Source organism: Syngnathus scovelli, chromosome 4 (assembly GCF_024217435.2).
Source record: "Syngnathus scovelli strain Florida chromosome 4, RoL_Ssco_1.2, whole genome shotgun sequence".
In the NCBI taxonomy this organism is placed as follows: Eukaryota; Metazoa; Chordata; class Actinopteri; order Syngnathiformes; family Syngnathidae; genus Syngnathus; species Syngnathus scovelli.
In genome coordinates this window covers 4,073,945-4,098,260 of record NC_090850.1, presented here as the reverse complement: position 1 = coordinate 4,098,260, position 24,316 = coordinate 4,073,945, and positions in this window count along the sequence as shown.

The window sequence follows — 24,316 nt, the reverse complement described above, 5'->3', positions numbered from 1 at the left end:
CGCACCCAACCAGAGTGACGGGAGGAGCACATTTCAGAAAACGTGCTCAGCTCGTCGAGAAAATGCGATTTAAGCAATACAATTAAAAATGCACCCAAAACCTAAACCAAACGTTGCAGGTGGTTATTTCTTCATGCGCAGTGGTCAACGCGGCACTCTCTAGCTGCCAAGAGCACTTTTTATTATGCGCACCCAACCAGAGTGACGGGAGGAGCACATTTCAGAAAATGTGCTCAGCTCGTCGAGAAAATGCGATTTAAGCAATAAAATTAGAAATGCACCCAAAACCTAAACCAAACGTTGCAGATGGTCATTTCTTCATGCGCAGTGGTCAACGCGGCACTCTCTAGCTGCCAAGAGCACATTTTACTATGCGCACCCAACCAGAGTGACGGGAGGAGCACATTTCAGAAAACGTGCTCAGCTCGACGAAAAAATGCGATCTAAGCAATAAAATTAAAAATGCACCCAAAACCTAAACCAAACGTTGCAGGTGGTTATTTCTTCATGCGCAGTGGTCAACGCGGCACTCTCTAGCTGCCAAGAGCACTTTTTACTATGCGCACCCAACCAGAGTGACGGGAGCACATTTCAGAAAACGTGCTCAGCTCGTCGAGAAAATGCGATTTAAGCAATAAAATTAAAAATGCACCTAAAACCTAAACCAAACGTTGCAGGTGGTTATTTCTTCATGCGCAATGGTCAACGCGGCACTCTCTAGCTGCCAAGAGCACTTTTTACTATGCGCACCCAACCAGAGTGACGGGAGGAGCACATTTCAGAAAACGTGCTCAGCTCGTCGAGAAAATGCGATTTAAGCAATAAAATTAAAAATGCACCTAAAACCTAAACCAAACGTTGCAGGTGGTTATTTCTTCATGCGCAATGGTCAACGCGGCACTCTCTAGCTGCCAAGAGCACTTTTTACTATGCGCACCCAACCAGAGTGACGGGAGGAGCACATTTCAGAAAACGTGCTCAGCTCGTCGAGAAAATGCGATTTAAGCAATAAAATTAAAAATGCACCCAAAACCTAAACAGAACGTTGCAAGTGGTTATTTCTTCATGCGCAGTGGTCAACGCGAAACTCTCTAGCTGCCAAGAGCACTTTTTACTATGCGCACCCAACCAGAGTGACGGGAGGAGCACATTTCAGAAACCGTGCTCAGCTCGTCGAGAAAATGCGATTTAAGCAATAAAATTAAAAATGCACCCAAAACCTAAACCAAACGTTGCAAGTGGTTATTTCTTCATGCGCAGTGGTCAACGCGGCACTCTCTAGCTGCCAAGAGCACTTTTTACTATGCACACCCAACCAGAGTGACGGGAGGAGCACATTTCAGAAAACGTGCTCAGCTCGTCGAGAAAATGCGATTTAAGCAATAAAATTAAAAATGCACCTAAAACCTAAACCAAACGTTGCAGGTGGTTATTTCTTCATGTGCAGCCGTCAACGCGGCACTCTCTAGCTGCCAAGAGCACTTTTTACTATGCTCACCCAACCAGAGTGACGGGAGGAGCACATTTCAGAAAACGTGCTCAGCTCGTCGAGAAAATGCGATTTAAGCAATAAAATTAAAAATGCACCTAAAACCTAAACCAAACGTTGCAGGTGGTTATTTCTTCATGCGCAATGGTCAACGCGGCACTCTCTAGCTGCCAAGAGCACTTCTTACTATGCGCACCCAACCAGAGTGACGGGAGGAGCACATTTCAGAAAACGTGCTCAGCTCGTCGAGAAAATGCGATTTAAGCAATACAATTAAAAATGCACCTAAAACCTAAACCAAACGTTGCAGATGGGCATTTCTTCATGCGCAGTGGTCAACGCGGCACTCTCTAGCTGCCAAGAGCACTTTTTACTATGCGCACCCAACCAGAGTGACGGGAGGAGCACATTTCAGAAAACGTGCTCAGCTCGTCCAGAAAATGCGATTTAAGCAATAAAATTAAAAATGCACCTAAAACCTAAACCAAACGTTGCAGATGGTCATTTCTTCATGCGCAGTGGTCAACGCGGCACTCTCTAGCTGCCAAGAGCACTTTTTACTATGCGCATCCAACAAGAGTGACGGGAGGAGCACATTTCAGAAAACGTGCTCAGCTCGTCCAGAAAATGCGATTTAAGCAATAAAATTAAAAATGCACCCAAAACCTAAACCAAACGTTTCAGGTGGTTATTTCTTCATGCGCAGTGGTCAATGCGGCACGCTCTAGCTGCCAAGAGCACTTTTTACTATGCGCACCCAACCAGAGTGACGGGGAGGAGCACATTTCAGAAAACGTACTGAGCTCGTCGAGAAAATGCGATTTAAGTAATAAAATTAAAAATGCACGTAAAACCTAAAGCAAACGTTGCAGGTGGTTATTTCTTCATGGGCAGTGGTCAACACGGCACTCTCTAGCTGCCAAGAGCACTTTTTACTATGCGCACCCAACAAGAGTGACGGGAGGAGCACATTTAAGAAAACGTGCTCAGCTCGTCGAGAAAATGCGATTTAAGCAATAACATTAAAAATGCACCCAAAACCTAAACCAAACGTTGCAGGTGGTTATTTCTTCATGCGCAGTGGTCAACGCGGCACTCTCTAGCTGCCAAGAGCACTTTTTACTATGCGCACCCAACCAGAGTGACGGGAGGAGCACATTTCAGAAAACGTGCTCAGCTCGTCGAGAAAATGCGATTTAAACAATAAAATTAAAAATGCACCCAAAACCTAAACCAAACGTTGCAGATGGTCATTTCTTCATGAGCAGTGGTCAACGCGGCACTCTCTAGCTGCCAAGAGCACTTTTTACTATGCGCACCCAACCAGAGTGACGGGAGGAGCACATTTCAGAAAACGTGCTCAGCTCGACGAGAAAATGCGATTTAAGCAATAAAATTAAAAATGCACCTAAAACCTAAACCAAACGTTGCAGGTGGTTATTTCTTCATGCGCAATGGTCAACGCGGCACTCTCTAGCTGCCAAGAGCACTTTTTACTATGCGCACCCAACCAGAGTGACTGGAGGAGCACATTTCAGAAAACGTGCTCAGCTCGTCGAGAAAATGCGATTTAAGCAATAAAATTAAAAATGCACCTAAAACCTAAACCAAACGTTGCAGATGGGCATTTCTTCATGCGCAGTGGTCAACGCGGCACTCTCTAGCTGCCAAGAGCACTTTTTACTATGCGCACCCAACCAGAGTGACGGGAGGAACACGTTTGGGAAAACGTGCTCAGCTCGTCGAGAAAATGCGATTTAAGCAATAAAATTAAAAATGCACCTAAAACCTAAACCAAACGTTGCAGGTGGTTATTCCTTCATGCGCAATGGTCAACGCGGCACTCTCTAGCTGCCAAGAGCACTATTTACTATGCGCACCCAACCAGAGTGACGGGAGGAGCACAATTCAGAAAACGTGCTCAGCTCGTCGAGAAAATGCAATTTAAGCAATAAAATTAAAAATGCACCTAAAACCTAAACCAAACGTTGCAGGTGGTTATTTCTTCATGCGCAGTGGTCAACGCGGCACTCTCTAGCTGCCAAGAGCACTTTTTACTATGCGCACCCAACAAGAGTTACGGGATGAGCACATTTCAGAAAACGTGCTCAGCTCGTCGAGAAAATGCGATTTAAGCAATAAAATTAAAAATGCACCTAAAACCTAAACCAAACTTGCAGGTGGTTATTTCTTCATGCGCAGTGGTCAACGCGGCACTCTCTAGCTGCCAAGAGCACTTTTTACTATGCGCACCCAACCAGAGTGACGGGAGGAGCACATTTCAGAAAACGTGCTCAGCTCGTCGAGAAAATGCGATTTAAGCAATAAAATTAAAAATGCACCTAAAACTTAAACCAAACGTTGCAGGTGGTTATTTCTTCATGCGCAGTGGTCAACGCGGCACTCTCTAGCTGCCAAGAGCACTTTTTACTATGCGCACCCAACCAGAGTGACGGGAGGAGCACATTTCAGAAAACGTGCTCAGCTCGTCGAGAAAATGCGATTTAAGCAATAAAATTAAAAATGCACCCAAAACCTAAAACAAACGTTGCACGTGGTTATTTCTTCATGCGCAGTGTTCAACGCGGCACTCTCTAGCAGCCAAGAGCACTTTTTACTATGCGCACCCAACCAGAGTGACGGGAGGAGCACATTTCAGAAAACGTGCTCAGCTCGTCGAGAAAATGCGATTTAAGCAATAAAATTAAAAATACACCCAAAACCTAAACCAAACGTTGCAGGCGGTTATTTATTCATGCGCAGTGGTTAACGCGGCACTCTCTAGCTGCCAAGAGCACTTTTTACCATGCGCACCCAACCAGAGTGACGGGAGGAGCACATTTCAGAAAACGTGCTCAGCTCGTCGAGAAAATGCGATTTAAGCAATAAAATTGAAAATGCACCTAAAACCTAAACCAAACGTTGCAGGTGGTTATTTCTTCATGCGCAGCAGTCAACGCGGCAGTCTCTAGCTGCCAAGAGCACTTTTTACTATGTGCACCCAACCAGAGTGACGGGAGGAGCACGTTTCGGAAAACGTGCTCAGCTCGTCGACAAAATGCGATTTAAGCAATAAAAATAAAAATTCACCTAAAACCTAAAACAAACGTTGCACGTGGTTATTTCTTCATGCGCAGTGGTCAACGTGGCACTCTCTAGCTGCCAAGGGCACTTTTTACTATGCGCACCCAACCAGAGTGACGGGAGGAGCACATTTCAGAAAACGTGCTCAGCTCGTTGAGAAAATGCGATTTAAGCAATAAAATTAAAAATGCACCTAAAACCTAAACCAAACTTGCAGGTGGTTATTTCTTCATGTGCAGTGGTCAACGCGGCACTCTCTAGCTGCCAAGAGCACTTTTTACTATGCGCACCCAACCAGAGTGACGGGAGGAGCACATTTCAGAAAACGTGCTCAGCTCGTCGAGAAAATGCGATTTAAGCAATAAAATTAAAAATGCACCTAAAACCTAAACCAAACGCTGCAGATGGTCATTTCTTCATGCGCAGTGGTCAACGCGGCACTCTCTAGCTGCCAAGAGCACTTTTTACTATGCGCACCCAACCAGAGTGACGGGAGGAGCACATTTCAGAAAACGTGCTCAGCTCGTCGAGAAAATGCGATTTAAGCAATAAAATTAAAAATGCACCTAAAACCTAAACCAAACGTTGCAGGTGGTTATTTCTTCATGCGCAGTGGTCAACGCGGCACTCTCTAGCTGCCAAGAGCACTTTTTACTATGCGCACCCAACCAGAGTGACGGGAGGAGCACATTTCAGAAAACGTGCTCAGCTCGTCGAGAAAATGCGATTTAAGCAATAAAATTAAAAATGCACCCAAAACTAAACCAAACTTTGCAGATGGTCATTTCTAAATGCGCAGTGGTCAACGCGGCACTCTCTAGCTGCCAAGAGCACTTTTTACCATGCGCAGCCAACCAGAGTCACGGGAGGAGCACATTTCAGAAAACGTGCTCAGCTCGACGAGAAAATGCGATTTAAGCAATAAAATTAAAAATACACCCAAAACCTAAACCAAACGTTGCAGGCGGTTATTTATTCATGCGCAGTGGTTAACGCGGCACTCTCTAGCTGCCAAGAGCACTTTTTACCATGCGCACCCAACCAGAGTGACGGGAGGAGCACATTTCAGAAAACGTGCTCAGCTCGTCGAGAAAATGCAATTTAAGCAATAAAATTGAAAATGCACCTAAAACCTAAACCAAACGTTGCAGGTGGTTATTTCTTCATGCGCAGCAGTCAACGCGGCAGTCTCTAGCTGCCAAGAGCACTTTTTACTATGTGCACCCAACCAGAGTGACGGGAGGAGCACGTTTCGGAAAACGTGCTCAGCTCGTCGACAAAATGCGATTTAAGCAATAAAAATAAAAATGCACCTAAAACCTAAAACAAACGTTGCACGTGGTTATTTCTTCATGCGCAGTGTTCAACGCGGCACTCTCTAGCAGCCAAGAGCACTTTTTACTATGCGCACCCAACCAGAGTGACGGGAGGAGCACATTTCAGAAAACGTGCTCAGCTCGTCGAGAAAATGCGATTTAAGCAATAAAATTAAAAATACACCCAAAACCTAAACCAAACGTTGCAGGCGGTTATTTATTCATGCGCAGTGGTTAACGCGGCACTCTCTAGCTGCCAAGAGCACTTTTTACCATGCGCACCCAACCAGAGTGACGGGAGGAGCACATTTCAGAAAACGTGCTCAGCTCGTCGAGAAAATGCGATTTAAGCAATAAAATTGAAAATGCACCTAAAACCTAAACCAAACGTTGCAGGTGGTTATTTCTTCATGCGCAGCAGTCAACGCGGCAGTCTCTAGCTGCCAAGAGCACTTTTTACTATGTGCACCCAACCAGAGTGACGGGAGGAGCACGTTTCGGAAAACGTGCTCAGCTCGTCGACAAAATGCGATTTAAGCAATAAAAATAAAAATTCACCTAAAACCTAAAACAAACGTTGCACGTGGTTATTTCTTCATGCGCAGTGGTCAACGTGGCACTCTCTAGCTGCCAAGAGCACTTTTTACTATGCGCACCCAACCAGAGTGACGGGAGGAGCACATTTCAGAAAACGTGCTCAGCTCGTTGAGAAAATGCGATTTAAGCAATAAAATTAAAAATGCACCTAAAACCTAAACCAAACTTGCAGGTGGTTATTTCTTCATGTGCAGTGGTCAACGCGGCACTCTCTAGCTGCCAAGAGCACTTTTTACTATGCGCACCCAACCAGAGTGACGGGAGGAGCACATTTCAGAAAACGTGCTCAGCTCGTCGAGAAAATGCGATTTAAGCAATAAAATTAAAAATGCACCTAAAACCTAAACCAAACGCTGCAGATGGTCATTTCTTCATGCGCAGTGGTCAACGCGGCACTCTCTAGCTGCCAAGAGCACTTTTTACTATGCGCACCCAACCAGAGTGACGGGAGGAGCACATTTCAGAAAACGTGCTCAGCTCGTCGAGAAAATGCGATTTAAGCAATAAAATTAAAAATGCACCTAAAACCTAAACCAAACGTTGCAGGTGGTTATTTCTTCATGCGCAGTGGTCAACGCGGCACTCTCTAGCTGCCAAGAGCACTTTTTACTATGCGCACCCAACCAGAGTGACGGGAGGAGCACATTTCAGAAAACGTGCTCAGCTCGTCGAGAAAATGCGATTTAAGCAATAAAATTAAAAATGCACCCAAAACTAAACCAAACTTTGCAGATGGTCATTTCTAAATGCGCAGTGGTCAACGCGGCACTCTCTAGCTGCCAAGAGCACTTTTTACCATGCGCAGCCAACCAGAGTCACGGGAGGAGCACATTTCAGAAAACGTGCTCAGCTCGACGAGAAAATGCGATTTAAGCAATAAAATTAAAAATACACCCAAAACCTAAACCAAACGTTGCAGGCGGTTATTTATTCATGCGCAGTGGTTAACGCGGCACTCTCTAGCTGCCAAGAGCACTTTTTACCATGCGCACCCAACCAGAGTGACGGGAGGAGCACATTTCAGAAAACGTGCTCAGCCCGTCGAGAAAATGCAATTTAAGCAATAAAATTGAAAATGCACCTAAAACCTAAACCAAACGTTGCAGGTGGTTATTTCTTCATGCGCAGCAGTCAACGCGGCAGTCTCTAGCTGCCAAGAGCACTTTTTACTATGTGCACCCAACCAGAGTGACGGGAGGAGCACGTTTCGGAAAACGTGCTCAGCTCGTCGACAAAATGCGATTTAAGCAATAAAAATAAAAATGCACCTAAAACCTAAAACAAACGTTGCACGTGGTTATTTCTTCATGCGCAGTGGTCAACGTGGCACTCTCTAGCTGCCAAGAGCACTTTTTACTATGTGCACCCAACCAGAGTGACGGGAGGAGCACATTTCAGAAAACGTGCTCAGCTCGTTGAGAAAATGCAATTTAAGCAATAAAAATAAAAATGCACCTAAAACCTAAACCAAACTTGCAGGTGGTTATTTCTTCATGTGCAGTGGTCAACGCGGCACTCTCTAGCTGCCAAGAGCACTTTTTACTATGCGCACCCAACCAGAGTGACGGGAGGAGCACATTTCAGAAAACGTGCTCAGCTCGTCGAGAAAATGCGATTTAAGCAATAAAATTAAAAATGCACCTAAAACCTAAACCAAACGTTGCAGGTGGTTATTTCTTCATGCGCAGTGGTCAACGCGGCACTCTCTAGCTGCCAAGAGCACTTTTTACTATGCGCACCCAATCAGAGTGACGGGAGGAGCACATTTCAGAAAACGTGCTCAGCTCGACGAGAAAATGCGATTTAAGCAATAAAATTAAAAATACACCCAAAACCTAAAGCAAACGTTGCAGGCGGTTATTTCTTCATGCGCAGTGGTCAACGCGGCACTCTCTAGCTGCCAAGAGCACTTTTTACCATGCGCACCCAACCAGAGTGACGGGAGGAGCACATTTCAGAAAACGTGCTCAGCTCGTCGAGAAAATGCGATTTAAGCAATAAAATTAAAAATGCACCTAAAACCTAAACCAAACGTTGCAGATGGGCATTTCTTCATGCGCAGTGGTCAACGCGGCACTCTCTAGCTGCCAAGAGCACTTTTTACTATGCGCACCCAACAAGAGTGACGGGAGGAGCACACTTCAGAAAACGTGCTCAGCTCGTCGAGAAAATGCGATTTAAGCAATAAAATTAAAAATGCACCTAAAACCTAAACCAAACGTTGCAGGTGGTTATTTCTTCATGCGCAGCAGTCAACGCGGCACTCTCTAGCTGCCAAGAGCACTTTTTACTATGCGCACCCAACCAGAGTGACGGGAGGAGCACATTTCAGAAAACGTGCTCAGCTCGTCGAGAAAATGCGATTTAAGCAATAAAATTAAAAATGCACCTAAAACCTAAACCAAACGCTGCAGATGGTCATTTCTTCATGCGCAGTGGTCAACGCGGCACTCTCTAGCTGCCAAGAGCACTTTTTACTATGCGCACCCAACCAGAGTGACGGGAGGAGCACATTTCAGAAAACGTGCTCAGCTCGTCGAGAAAATCCGATTTAAGCAATAAAATTAAAAATGCACCCAAAACCTAAACCAAACGTTGCAGGTGGTTATTTCTTCATGCGCAGTGGTCAATGCGGCACTCTCTAGCTGCCAAGAGCACTCTTTTTACTATGCACACCCAACCAGAGTGACGGGAGGAGCACATTTCAGAAAACGTGCTCAGCTCGTCGAGAAAATGCGATTTAAGCAATAAAATTAAAAATGCACCTAAAACCTAAACCAAACGTTGCAGGTGGTTATTTCTTCATGCGCAGTGGTCAACGCGGCACTCTCTAGCTGCCAAGAGCACTTTTTACTATGCGCACCCAACCAGAGTGTCGGGAGGAGCACATTTCAGAAAACGTGCTCAGCTCGTCGAGAAAATGCGATTTAAGCAATAAAATTAAAAATGAACCTAATACCTAGCCAAACGTTGCAGGTGGTTATTTCTTCATGCGCAGTGGTCAACGCGGCACTCTCTAGCTGCCAAGAGCACTTTTTACTATGCACACCCAAACAGAGTGACGGGAGGAGCACATTCCAGAAAACGTGCTCAGCTCGTCGAGAAAATGCAATTTAAGTAATACAATTAAAAATGCACCCAAAACCTAAACCAAACGTTGCAGATGGTTATTTCTTCGTGCGCATTGGTCAACGCGGCACTCTCTAGCTGCCAAGAGCACTTTTTACTATGCACACCCAACTAGAGTGACGGGAGGAGCACATTCCAGAAAACGTGCTCAGCTCGTCGAGAAAATGCGATTTAAGCAATAAAATTAAAAATGCACCCAAAACCTAAACCAAACGTTGCAGTTGGTTATTTCTTCATGCGCAGTGGTCAACGCGGCACTCTCTAACTGCCAAGAGCACTTTTTACTATGCACACCCAACCAGAGTGACGGGAGGAGCACATTTCAGAAAACGTGCTCAGCTCGTCGAGAAAATGCGATTAAAGCAATAAAATTAAAAATGCACCTAAAACCTAAACCAAACGTTGCAGGTGGTTATTTCTTCATGCGCAGTGGTCAACGCGGCACTCTCTAGCTGCCAAGAGCACTTTTTACTATGCGCACCCAACCAGAGTGACGGGAGGAGCACATTTCAGAAAACGTGCACAGCTCGTCGAGAACATGCGATTTAAGCAATAAAATTAAAAATGCACCCAAAACCTAAACCAAACGTTGCAGGTGGTTATTTCTTCATGCGCAGTGGTCAATGTGGCACTCTCTAGCTGCCAAGAGCACTCTTTTTACTATGCGCACCCAACCAGAGTGACGGGAGGAGCACATTTCAGAAAACGTGCTCAGCTCGTCGAGAAAATGCGATTTAAGCAATAAAATTAAAAATGCACCTAAAACCTAAACCAAACGTTGCAGGTGGTTATTTCTTCATGCGCAGTGGTCAACGCGGCACTCTCTAGCTGCCAAGAGCACTTTTTACTATGCACACCCAACCAGAGTGTCGGGAGGAGCACATTTCAGAAAACGTGCTCAGCTCGTCGAGAAAATGCGATTTAAGCAATAAAATTAAAAATGAACCTAAAACCTAGCCAAACGTTGCAGGTGGTTATTTCTTCATGCGCAGTGGTCAACGCGGCACTCTCTAGCTCCCAAGAGCACTTTTTACTATGCACACCCAACCAGAGTGACGGGAGGAGCACATTTCAGAAAATGTGCTCAGCTCGTCGAGAAAATGCGATTTAAGCAATAAAATTGAAAATGCACCTAAAACCTAAACCAAACGTTGCAGGTGGTTATTTCTTCATGCGCAGCAGTCAACGCGGCAGTCTCTAGCTGCCAAGAGGACTTTTTACTATGTGCACCCAACCAGAGTGACGGGAGGAGCACGTTTCGGAAAACGTGCTCAGCTCGTCGACAAAATGCGATTTAAGCAATAAAAATAAAAATGCACCTAAAACCTAAAACAAACGTTGCAGGCGGGTATTTCTTCATGCGCAGTGGTCAACGCGGCACTCTCTAGCTGCCAAGAGCACTTTTTACCATGCGCACCCAACCAGAGTGACGGGAGGAGCACATTTCAGAAAACGTGCTCAGCTCGTCGAGAAAATGCGATTTAAGCAATAAAATTAAAAATGCACCTAAAACCTAAACCAAACGTTTCAGGTGGTTATTTCCTCATGCGCAGCAGTCAACGCGGCACTCTCTAGCTGCCAAGAGCACTTTTTACTATGTGCACCCAACCAGAGTGACGGGAGGAGCACGTTTGGGAAAACGTGCTCAGCTCGTCGAGAAAATGCGATTTAAGCAATAAAATTAAAAATGCACCTAAAACCTAAACCAAACGTTGCAGGTGGTTATTCCTTCATGCGCAATGGTCAACGCGGCACTCTCTAGCTGCCAAGAGAACTTTTTACTATGCGCACCCAACCAGAGTGACGGGAGGAGCACATTTCAGAAAACGTGCTCAGCTCGTCGAGAAAATGCAATTTAAGCAATCAAATTAAAAATGCACCTAAAACCTAAACCAAACGTTGCAGGTGGTTATTTCTTCATGCGCAGTGGTCAACGCGGCACTCTCTAGCTGCCAAGAGCACTTTTTACTATGCGCACCCAACAAGAGTGACGGGATGAGCACATTTCAGAAAACGTGCTCAGCTCGTCGAGAAAATGCGATTTAAGCAATAAAATTAAAAATGCACCTAAAACCTAAACCAAACTTGCAGGTGGTTATTTCTTCATGCGCAGTGGTCAACGCGGCACTCTCTAGCTGCCAAGAGCACTTTTTACTATGCGCACCCAACCAGAGTGACGGGAGGAGCACATTTCAGAAAACGTGCTCAGCTCGTCGAGAAAATGCGATTTAAGCAATAAAATTAAAAATGCACCTAAAACTTAAACCAAACGTTGCAGGTGGTTATTTCTTCATGCGCAGTGGTCAACGCGGCACTCTCTAGCTGCCAAGAGCACTTTTTACTATGCGCACCCAACCAGAGTGACGGGAGGAGCACATTTCAGAAAACGTGCTCAGCTCGTCGAGAAAATGCGATTTAAGCAATAAAATTAAAAATGCACCCAAAACCTAAACCAAACGTTGCAGGTGGTTATTTCTTCATGCGCAGTGGTCAACGCGGCACTCTCTAGCTGCCAAGAGCACTTTTTACTATGCGCACCGAACCAGAGTGACGCGAGGAGCACATTTCAGAAAACGTGCTCAGCTCGTCGAGAAAATGCGATTTAAGCAATAAAATTAAAAATGCACCTAAAACCTAAACCAAACGTTGCAGGTGGTTATTTCTTCATGCGCAATGGTCAACGCGGCACTCTCTAGCTGCCAAGAGCACTTTTTACTATGCGCACCCAACCAGAGTGACGGGAGGAGCACATTTCAGAAAACGTGCTCAGCTCGTCGAGAAAATGCGATTTAAGCAATAAAATTAAAAATGCACCCAAAACCTAAACCAAACGTTGCAGGTGGTTATTTCTTCATGCACAGTGGTCAACGCGGCACTCTCTAGCTGCCAAGAGCACTTTTTACTATGCGCACCCAACCAGAGTGACGGGAGGAGCACATTTCAGAAAACGTGCTCAGCTCGTCGAGAAAATGCGATTTAAGCAATAAAATTAAAAATGCACCTAAAACCTAAACCAAACGTTGCAGGTGGTTATTTCTTCATGCGCAGTGGTCAACGCGGCGCTCTCTAGCTGCCAAGAGCACTTTTTACTATGCGCACCCAACCAGAGTGACGGGAGGAGCACATTTCAGAAAACGTGCTCAGCTCGTCCAGAAAATGCGATTTAAGCAATAAAATTAAAAATGCACCTAAAACCTAAACCAAACGTTGCAGATGGTCATTTCTTCATGCGCAGTGGTCAACGCGGCACTCTCTAGCTGCCAAGAGCACTTTTTACTATGCGCACCCAACCAGAGTGACGGGAGGAGCACATTTCAGAAAACGTGCTCAGCTCGTCCAGAAAATGCGATTTAAGCAATAAAATTAAAAATGCACCCAAAACCGAAACCAAACGTTGCAGGTGGTTATTTCTTCATGCGCAGTGGTCAACGCGGCACTCTCTAGCTGCCAAGAGCACTTTTTACTATACGCACCCAACCAGAGTGACGGGAGGAGCACATTTCAGAAAACGTGCTCAGCTCGTCGAGAAAATGCGATTTAAGCAATAAAATAAAAAATGCACCTAAAACCTAAACCAAACGCTGCAGATGGTCATTTCTTCATGCGCAGTGGTCAACGCGGCACTCTCTAGCTGCCAAGAGCACTTTTTACTATGCGCACCCAACCAGAGTGACGGGAGGAGCACATTTCAGAAAACGTGCTCAGCTCGTCGAGAAAATGCGATTTAAGCAATGAAATTAAAAATGCAGCTAAAACCTAAACCAAACGCTGCAGATGGTCATTTCTTCATGCGCAGTGGTCAACGCGGCACTCTCTAGCTGCCAAGAGCACTTTTTACTATGCGCACCCAACCAGAGTGACGGGAGGAGCACATTTCAGAAAACGTGCTCAGCTCGTCGAGAAAATGCAATTTAAGCAATAAAATTAAAAATGCACATAAAACCTAAACCAAACGTTGCAGGTGGTTATTTCTTCATGCGCAGTGGTCAACGCGGCACTCTCTTGCTGCCAAGAGCACTTTTTACTATGCGCACCCAACCGGAGTGACGGGAGGAGCACATTTCAGAAAACGTGCTCAGCTCGTCGAGAAAATGCGATTTAAGCAATAAAATTAGAAATGCACCTAAAACCTAAACCAAACGTTGCAGATGGTCATTTCTTCATGCACAGTGGTCAACGCGGCACTCTCTAGCTGCCAAGAGGACTTTTTACTATGCGCACCCAACCAGAGTGACGGGAGGAGCACATTTCAGAAAACGTGCTCAGCTCGTCGAGAAAATGCGATTTAAGCAATAAAATTAAAAATGCACCCAAAACCTAAACCAAACGTTGCAGGTGGTTATTTCTTCATGCGCAGTGGTCAACGCGGCACTCTCTAGCTGCCAAGAGCACTTTTTACTATGCGCACCCAACCAGAGTGACGGAAGGAGCACATTTCAGAAAACGTGCTAAGCTCGTCGAGAAAATGCAATTTAAGCAATAAAATTAAAAATGCACCTAAAACCTAAACCAAACGTTGCAGATGGTCATTTCTTCATGCGCAGTCGTCAACGCGGGACTCTCTACCTACCAAGAGCACTTTTTACTATGCGCACCCAACCAGAGTGACAGGAGGAGCACATTTCAGAAAACGTGCTCAGCTCGTCCAGAAAATGCGATTTAAGCAATAAAATTAAAAATGCACCCAAAACCTAAACCAAACGTTGCAGATGGTCATTTCTTCATGCGCAGTGGTCAACGCGGCACTCTCTAGCTGCCAAGAGCACTTTTTACTATGCACACCCAACCAGAGTGACGGGAGGAGCACATTTCAGAAAACGTGCTCAGCTCGTCCAGAAAATGCGATTTAAGCAATAAAATTAAAAATGCACCTAAAACCTAAACCAAACGTTGCAAATGGTCATTTCTTCATGCGCAGTGGTCAACGCGGCACTCTCTAGCTGCCAAGAGCACTTTTTACTATGCGCACCCAACTAGAGTGACGGGAGGAGCACATTTCAGAAAACGTGGTCAGCTCGTCGAGAAAATGCGATTTAAGCAGTAAAATTAAAAATGCACCTAAAACATAAACCAAACGTTGCAGGTGGTTATTTCTTCATGCACAGCGGTCAACGCGGCACTATCTAGCTGCCAAGACCACTTTTTACTATGCGCACCCAACCAGAGTGACGGGAGGAGCACATTTCAGAAAACGTGCTCAGCTCGTCGAGAAAAAGCGATTTAAGCAATAAAATTAAAAATGCACCTAAAACCTAAACCAAACGTTGCAGGTGGTTATTTCTTCATGCGCAGTGGTCAACGCGGCACTCTCTAGCTGCCAAGAGCACTTTTTACTATGCGCACCCAACCAGAGTGACGGGAGGAGCACATTTCAGAAAACGTGCTCAGCTCGTCGAGAAAATGCAATTCAAGCAATAAAATTAAAAATGCACCTAAAACCTAAACCAAACGTTGCAAATGGTCATTTCTTCAAGCGCAGTGGTCAACGCGGCACTCTCTAGCTGCCAAGAGCACTTTTTACTATGCGCACCCAACCAGAGTGACGGAAGGAGCACATTTCAGAAAACGTGCTCAGCTCGTCGAGAAAATGCGATTTAAGCAATAAAATTAAAAATGCACCTAAAACCTAAACCAAACGTTGCAGATGGTCATTTCTTCATGCGCAGTGGTCAACGCGGCACTCTCTACCTGCCAAGAGCACTTTTTACTATGCACACCCAACCAGAGTGACGGGAGGAGCACATTTCAGAAAACGTGCTCAGCTCGTCGAGAATATGCGATTTAAGCAATAAAATTAAAAATGCACCTAAAACCTAAACCAAACGCTGCAGATGGTCATTTCTTCATGCGCAGTGGTCAACGCGGCACTCTCTAGCTGCCAAGAGCACTTTTTACTATGCGCACTCAACCAGAGTGACGGGAGGAGCACATTTCAGAAAACGTGCTCAGCTCGTCGAGAAAATGCGATTTAAGCAATAAAATTAAAAATGCACCCAAAACCTAAACCAAACGTTGCAGGTGGTTATTTCTTCATGCGCAGTGGTCAACGCGGCACTCTCTAGCCGCCAAGAGCACTTTTTACTATGCGCACCCAACCAGAGTGACGGGAGGAGCACATTTCAGAAAACGTGCTCAGCTCGTCGAGAAAATGCGATTTAAGCAATAAAATTAAAAATGCACCTAAAACCTAAACCAAACGTTGCAGGTGGTTATTTCTTCATGCGCAGTGGTCAACGCGGCACTCTCTAGCTGCCAAGAGCACTTTTTACTATGCGCACCCAACCAGAGTGACGGGAGGAGCACATTTCAGAAAACGTGCTCAGCTCGACGAGAAAATGCGATTTAAGCAATAAAATTAAAAATGCACCCAAAACCTAAACCAAACGTTGCACGTGGTTATTTCTTCATGCGCAGTGGTCAACGCGGCACTCTCTAGCTGCCAAGAGCACTTTTTACTATGCGCACCCAACCAGAGTGACGGGAGGAGCACATTTCAGAAAACGTGCTCAGCTCGTCGAGAAAATGCGATTTAAGCAATAAAATTAAAAATGCACCCAAAACCTAAACCAAACGATGCAGGTGGTTATTTCTTCATGCGCAGTGGTGAACGCGGCACTCTCTAGCTGCCAAGAGCGCTTTTTACTATGCGCACCCAACCAGAGTGACGGGAGAAGCACATTTCAGAAAACGTGCTCAGCTCGTCGAGAAAATGCGATTTAAGCAATAAAATTAAAAATGCACCCAAAACCTAAACCAAACGTTGCAGGTGGTTATTTCTTCATGCGCAGTGGTCAACGCGGCACTCTCTAGCTGCCAAGAGCACTTTTTACTATGCGCACCCAACCAGAGTGACGGGAGGAGCACATTTCAGAAAACGTGCTCAGCTCGTCGAGAAAATGCGATTTAAGCAATAAAATTAAAAATGAACCTAAAACCTAAACCAAACGCTGCAGATGGTCATTTCTTCATGCGCAGTGGTCAACGCGGCACTCTCTAGCTGCCAAGACCACTTTTTACTATGCGCACTCAACCAGAGTGACGGGAGGAGCACATTTCAGAAAACGTGCTCAGCTCGTCGAGAAAATGCGATTTAACCGATAAAATTAAAAATGCACCTAAAACCTAAACCAAACGTTGCAGATGGTCATTTCTTCATGCGCAGTGGTCAACGCGGAACTCTCTAGCTGCCAAGAGCACTTTTTACTATGCGCACCCAACCAGAGTGACGGGAGGAGCACATTTCAGAAAACGTGCTCAGCTCGTCGAGAAAATGCGATTTAAGCAATAAAATTAAAAATGCACCTAAAACCTAAACCAAACGTTGCAGATGGTCATTTCTTCATGCGCAGTGGTCAACGCGGCACTCTCTAGCTGCCAAGAGCACTTTTTACTATGCGCACCCAACCAGAGTGACGGGAGGAGCACATTTCAGAAAACGTGCTCAGCTCGACGAGAAAATGCGATTTAAGCAATAAAATTAAAAATGCACCTAAAACCTAAACCAAACGTTGCAGGTGGTTATTTCTTCATGCGCAGTGGTCAACGCGGCACTCTCTAGCTGCCAAGAGCACTTTTTACTATGCGCACCCAACAAGACTGACGGGAGGAGCACATTTCAGAAAACGTGCTCAGCTCGTCGAGAAAATGCGATTTAAGCAATAAAATTAAAAATGCACCTAAAACCTAAACCAAACTTGCAGGTGGTTATTTCTTCGTGTGCAGTGGTCAACGCGGCACTCTGTAGCTGCCAAGAGCACTTTTTACTATGCGCACCCAACCAGAGTGACGGGAGGAGCACATTTCAGAAAACGTGCTCAGCTCGCCGAGAAAATGCGATTTAAGCAATAAAATTAAAAATGCACCTAAAACCTAAACCAAACGTTGCAGGTGGTTATTTCTTCATGCGCAGTGGTCAACGCGGCACTCTCTAGCTGCCAAGAGCACTTTTTACTATGCTCACCCAACCAGAGTGACGGGAGGAGCACATTTCAGAAAACGTGCTCAGCTCGTCAAGAAAATGCGATTTAAGCAATAAAATTAAAAATGCACCCAAAACCTAAACCAAACGTTGCAGATGGTCATTTCTTCATGCGCAGTGGTCAACGCGGCACTCTCTAGCTGCCAAGAGTACTTTTTACTATGCGCACCCAACCAGAGTGACGGGAGGAGCACATTTCAGAAAACGTGTTCAGCTCGACGAGAAAATGCGATTTAAGCAATAAAATTAAAAATGCACCCAAAACCTAAACCAAACGTTGCAGGCGGTTATTTCTTCATGCGCAGTGGCCAACGCGGCACTCTCTAGCTGCCAAGAGCACTTTTTACTATGCGCACCCAACCAGAGTGACGGGAGGAGCACATTTCAGAAAACCTGCTCAGCTCGTCGAGAAAATGCGATTTAAGCAATAAAATTAAAAATGCACCTAAAACCTAAACCAAACGTTGCAGGTGGTTATTTCTTCATGCGCAGCAGTCAACGCGGCACTCTCTAGCTGCCAAGAGCACTTTTTACTATGCGCACCCAACCAGAGTGACGGGAGGAGCACATTTCAGAAAACGTGCTCAGCTCGTCGAGAAAATGCGATTTAAGCAATAAAATTAAAAATGCACCTAAAACCTAAAACAAACGTTGCACGTGGTTATTTCTTCATGCGCAGTGGTCAACGCGGCACTCTCTAGCTGCCAAGAGCAGTTTTTACTATGCGCACCCAACCAGAGTGACGGGAGGAGCACATTTCAGAAAACGTGCTCAGCTCGACGAGAAAATGCGATTTAAGCAATAAAATTAAAAATGCACCAAAAAACTAAACCAAATGTTGCAGGTGGTTATTTCTTCATGCGCAGTGGTCAACGCGGCCCTCTCTAGCTGCCAAGAGCACTTTTTACCATGCGCACCCAACCAGAGTGACGGGAGGAGCACATTTCAGAAAACGTGCTCAGCTCGTCGAGAAAATGCGATTTAAGCAATAAAATTAAAAATGCACCCAAAACCTAAACCAAACGTTGCAGATGGTCATTTCTTCATGCGCAGTGGTCAACGCGGCACTCTCTAGCTGCCAAGAGCACTTTTTACTATGCGCACCCAACCAGAGTGACGGGAGGAGCACATTTCAGAAAACGTGCTCGACTCGTCGAGAAAATGCGATTTAAGCAATAAAATTAAAAATGCACATAAAACCTAAACCAAACGTTGCAGATGGTCATTTCTTCATGCGCAGTGGTCAACGCGGCACTCTCGAGCTGCCAAGAGCACTTTTTACTATGCACACCCAACCAGAGTGACGGGAGGAGCACATTTCAGAAAACGTGCTCTGATTGTCCAGAAAGTGCGATTTAAGCAATAAAATTAAAAATGCACCCAAAACCTAAACCAAACGTTGCAGGTGGTTATTTCTTCATGCGCAGTGGTCAACGCGGCACTCTCTAGCTGCCAAGAGCACTTTTTACTATGCGCACCCAACCAGAGTGACGGGAGGAGCACATTTCAGAAAATGTGCTCAGCTCGTCGAGAAAATGCGATTTAAGCAATAAAATAAAAAATGCACCCAAAACCTAAACCAAACGTTGCAGATGGTCATTTCTTCATGCGCAGTGGTCAACGCGGCAGTCTCTAGCTGCCAAGAGCACTTTTTACTATGCGCACCCAACCAGAGTGACGGGAGGAGCACATTTCAGAAAACGTGCTCAGCTCGTCGAGAAAATGCGATTTAAGCAATAAAATTAAAAATGCACCTAAAACCTAAACCAAACGTTGCGGGTGGTTATTTCTTCATGCGCAGTGGCCAACGCGGCACTCTCTAGCTGCCAAGAGCACTTTTTACTATGCTCACCCAACCAGAGTGACGGGAGGAGCACATTTCAGAAAACGTGCTCAGCTCGTCGAGAAAATGCGATTTAAGCAATAAAATTAAAAATGCACCTAAAACCTAAACCAAACGTTGCAGGTGGTTATTTCTTCATGCGCAATGGTCAACGCGGCACTCTCTAGCTGCCAAGAGCACTTCTTACTATGTGCACCCAACCAGAGTGACGGGAGGAGCACATTTCAGAAAACGTGCTCAGCTCGTCGAGAAAATGCGATTTAAGCAATACAATTAAAAATGCACCTAAAACCTAAACCAAACGTTGCAGATGGGCATTTCTTCATGCGCAGTGGTCAACGCGGCACTCTCTAGCTGCCAAGAGCACTTTTTACTATGCGCACCCAACCAGAGTGACGGGAGGAGCACATTTCAGAAAACGTGCTCAGCTCGTCCAGAAAATGCGATTTAAGCAATAAAATTAAAAATGCACCTAAAACCTAATCCAAACGTTGCAGATGGTCATTTCTTCATGCGCAGTGGTCAACGCGGCACTCTCTAGCTGCCAAGAGCACTTTTTACTATGCGCATCCAACAAGAGTGACGGGAGGAGCACATTTCAGAAAACGTGCTCAGCTCGTCCAGAAAATGCGATTTAAGCAATAAAATTAAAAATGCACCCAAAACCTAAACCAAACGTTTCAGGTGGTTATTTCTTCATGCGCAGTGGTCAATGCGGCACTCTCTAGCTGCCAAGAGCACTTTTTACTATGCGCACCCAACCAGAGTGACGGGGAGGAGCACATTTCAGAAAACGTACTGAGCTCGTCGAGAAAATGCGATTTAAGTAATAAAATTAAAAATGCACCTAAAACCTAAAGCAAACGTTGCAGGTGGTTATTTCTTCATGCGCAGTGGTCAACACGGCACTCTCTAGCTGCCAAGAGCACTTTTTACTATGCGCACCCAACAAGAGTGACGGGAGGAGCACATTTAAGAAAACGTGCTCAGCTCGTCGAGAAAATGCGATTTAAGCAATAACATTAAAAATGCACCCAAAACCTAAACCAAACGTTGCAGGTGGTTATTTCTTCATGCGCAGTGGTCAACGCGGCACTCTCTAGCTGCCAAGAGCACTTTTTACTATGCGCACCCAACCAGAGTGACGGGAGGAGCACATTTCAGAAAACGTGCTCAGTTCGTCGAGAAAATGCAATTTAAACAATGAAATTAAAAATGCACCCAAAACCTAAACCAAACGTTGCAGATGGTCATTTCTTCATGAGCAGTGGTCAACGCGGCACTCTCTAGCTGCCAAGAGCACTTTTTACTATGCGCACCCAACCAGAGTGACGGGAGGAGCACATTTCAGAAAACGTGCTCAGCTCGACGAGAAAATGCGATTTAAGCAATAAAATTAAAAATGCACCTAAAACCTAAACCAAACGTTGCAGGTGGTTATTTCTTCATGCGCAATGGTCAACGCGGCACTCTCTAGCTGCCAAGAGCACTTTTTACTATGCGCACCCAACCAGAGTGACGGGAGGAGCACATTTCAGAAAACGTGCTCAGCTCGTCGAGAAAATGCGATTTAAGCAATAAAATTAAAAATGCACCTAAAACCTAAACCAAACGTTGCAGATGGGCATTTCTTCATGCGCAGTGGTCAACGCGGCACTCTCTAGCTGCCAAGAGCACTTTTTACTATGCGCACCCAACCAGAGTGACGGGAGGAGCACGTTTGGGAAAACGTGCTCAGCTCGTCGAGAAAATGCGATTTAAGCAATAAAATTAAAAATGCACCTAAAACATAAACCAAACGTTGCAGGTGGTTATTCCTTCATGCGCAATGGTCAACGCGGCACTCTCTAGCTGCCAAGAGCACTTTTTGCTATGCGCACCCAACCAGAGTGACGGGAGGAGCACATTTCAGAAAACGTGCTCAGCTCGTCGAGAAAATGCAATTTAAGCAATAAAATTAAAAATGCACCTACAACCTAAACCAAACGTTGCAGGTGGTTATTTCTTCATGCGCAGTGGTCAACGCGGCACTCTCTAGCTGCCAAGAGCACTTTTTACTATGCGCACCCAACAAGAGTGACGGGATGAGCACATTTCAGAAAACGTGCTCAGCTCGTCGAGAAAATGCGATTTAAGCAATAAAATTAAAAATGCACCTAAAACCTAAACCAAACTTGCAGGTGGTTATTTCTTCATGCGCAGTGGTCAACGCGGCACTCTCTAGCTGCCAAGAGCACTTTTTACTATGCGCACCCAACCAGAGTGACGGGAGGAGCACATTTCAGAAAACGTGCTCAGCTCGTCGAGAAAATGCGATTTAAGCAATAAAATTAAAAATGCACCTAAAACTTAAACCAAACGTTGCAGGTGGTTATTTCTTCATGCGCAGTGGTCAACGCGGCACTCTCTAGCTGCCAAGAGCACTTTTTACTATGTGCACCCAACCAGAGTGACGGGAGGAGCACGTTTCGGAAAACGTGCTCAGCTCGTCGAGAAAATGCGATTTAAGCAATAAAATTAAAAATGCACCTAAAACCTAAACCAAACGTTGCAGGTGGTTATTTCTTCATGCGCAGTGGTCAACGCGGCACTCTCTAGCTGCCAAGAGCACTTTTTACTATGCGCACCCAACCAGAGTGACGGGAGGAGCACATTTCAGAAAACGTGCTCAGCTCGTCGAGAAAATGCGATTTAAGCAATAAAATTAAAAATGCACCTAAAACCTAAACCAAACGCTGCAGATGGTCATTTCTTCATGCGCAGTGGTCAACGCGGCACTCTCTAGCTGCCAAGACCACTTTTTACTATGCGCACTCAACCAGAGTGACGGGAGGAGCACATTTCAGAAAACGTGCTCAGCTCGTCGAGAAAATGCGATTTAACCGATAAAATTAAAAATGCACCTAAAACATAAACCAAACGTTGCAGGTGGTTATTCCTTCATGCGCAATGGTCAACGCGGCACTCTCTAGCTGCCAAGAGCACTTTTTGCTATGCGCACCCAACCAGAGTGACGGGAGGAGCACATTTCAGAAAACGTGCTCAGCTCGTCGAGAAAATGCAATTTAAGCAATAAAATTAAAAATGCACCTACAACCTAAACCAAACGTTGCAGGTGGTTATTTCTTCATGCGCAGTGGTCAACGCGGCACTCTCTAGCTGCCAAGAGCACTTTTTACTATGCGCACCCAACAAGAGTGACGGGATGAGCACATTTCAGAAAACGTGCTCAGCTCGTCGAGAAAATGCGATTTAAGCAATAAAATTAAAAATGCACCTAAAACCTAAACCAAACTTGCAGGTGGTTATTTCTTCATGCGCAGTGGTCAACGCGGCACTCTCTAGCTGCCAAGAGCACTTTTTACTATGCGCACCCAACCAGAGTGACGGGAGGAGCACATTTCAGAAAACGTGCTCAGCTCGTCGAGAAAATGCGATTTAAGCAATAAAATTAAAAATGCACCTAAAACTTAAACCAAACGTTGCAGGTGGTTATTTCTTCATGCGCAGTGGTCAACGCGGCACTCTCTAGCTGCCAAGAGCACTTTTTACTATGCGCACCCAACCAGAGTGACGGGAGGCGCACATTTCAGAAAACGTGCTCAGCTCGTCGAGAAAATGCGATTTAAGCAATAAAATTAAAAATGCACCCAAAACCTAAACCAAACGTTGCAGGTGGTTATTTCTTCATGCGCAGTGGTCAACGCGGCACTCTCTAGCTGCCAAGAGCACTTTTTACTATGCGCACCGAACCAGAGTGACGGGAGGAGCACATTTCAGAAAACGTGCTCAGCTCGTCGAGAAAATGCGATTTAAGCAATAAAATTAAAAATGCACCTAAAACCTAAACCAAACGCTGCAGATGGTCATTTCTTCATGCGCAGTGGTCAACGCGGCACTCTCTAGCTGCCAAGACCACTTTTTACTATGCGCACCCAACCAGAGTGACGGGAGGAGCACATTTCAGAAAACGTGCTCAGCTCGTCGAGAAAATGCGATTTAAGCAATAAAATTAAAAATGCACCTAAAACCTAAACCAAACGTTGCAGATGGTCATTTCTTCATGCGCAGTGGTCAACGCGGCACTCTCTAGCTGCCAAGAGCACTTTTTACTATAAGCACCCAACAAGAGTGACGGGAGGAGCACATTTCAGAAAACGTGCTCAGCTCGTCGAGAAAATGCGATTTAAGCAATACAATTAAAAATGCACCCAAAACCTAAACCAAACGTTGCAGGTGGTTATTTCTTCATGCGCAGTGGTCAACGCGGCACTCTCTAGCTGCCAAGAGCACTTTTTATTATGCGCACCCAACCAGAGTGACGGGAGGAGCACATTTCAGAAAATGTGCTCAGCTCGTCGAGAAAATGCGATTTAAGCAATAAAATTAGAAATGCACCCAAAACCTAAACCAAACGTTGCAGATGGTCATTTCTTCATGCGCAGTGGTCAACGCGGCACTCTCTAGCTGCCAAGAGCACATTTTACTATGCGCACCCAACCAGAGTGACGGGAGGAGCACATTTCAGAAAACGTGCTCAGCTCGACGAAAAAATGCGATCTAAGCAATAAAATTAAAAATGCACCCAAAATCTAAACCAAACGTTGCAGGTGGTTATTTCTTCATGCGCAGTGGTCAACGCGGCACTCTCTAGCTGCCAAGAGCACTTTTTACTATGCGCACCCAACCAGAGTGACGGGAGCACATTTCAGAAAACGTGCTCAGCTCGTCGAGAAAATGCGATTAAAGCAATAAAATTAAAAATGCACCTAAAACCTAAACCAAACGTTGCAGGTGGTTATTTCTTCATGCGCAATGGTCAACGCGGCACTCTCTAGCTGCCAAGAGCACTTTTTACTATGCGCACCCAACCAGAGTGA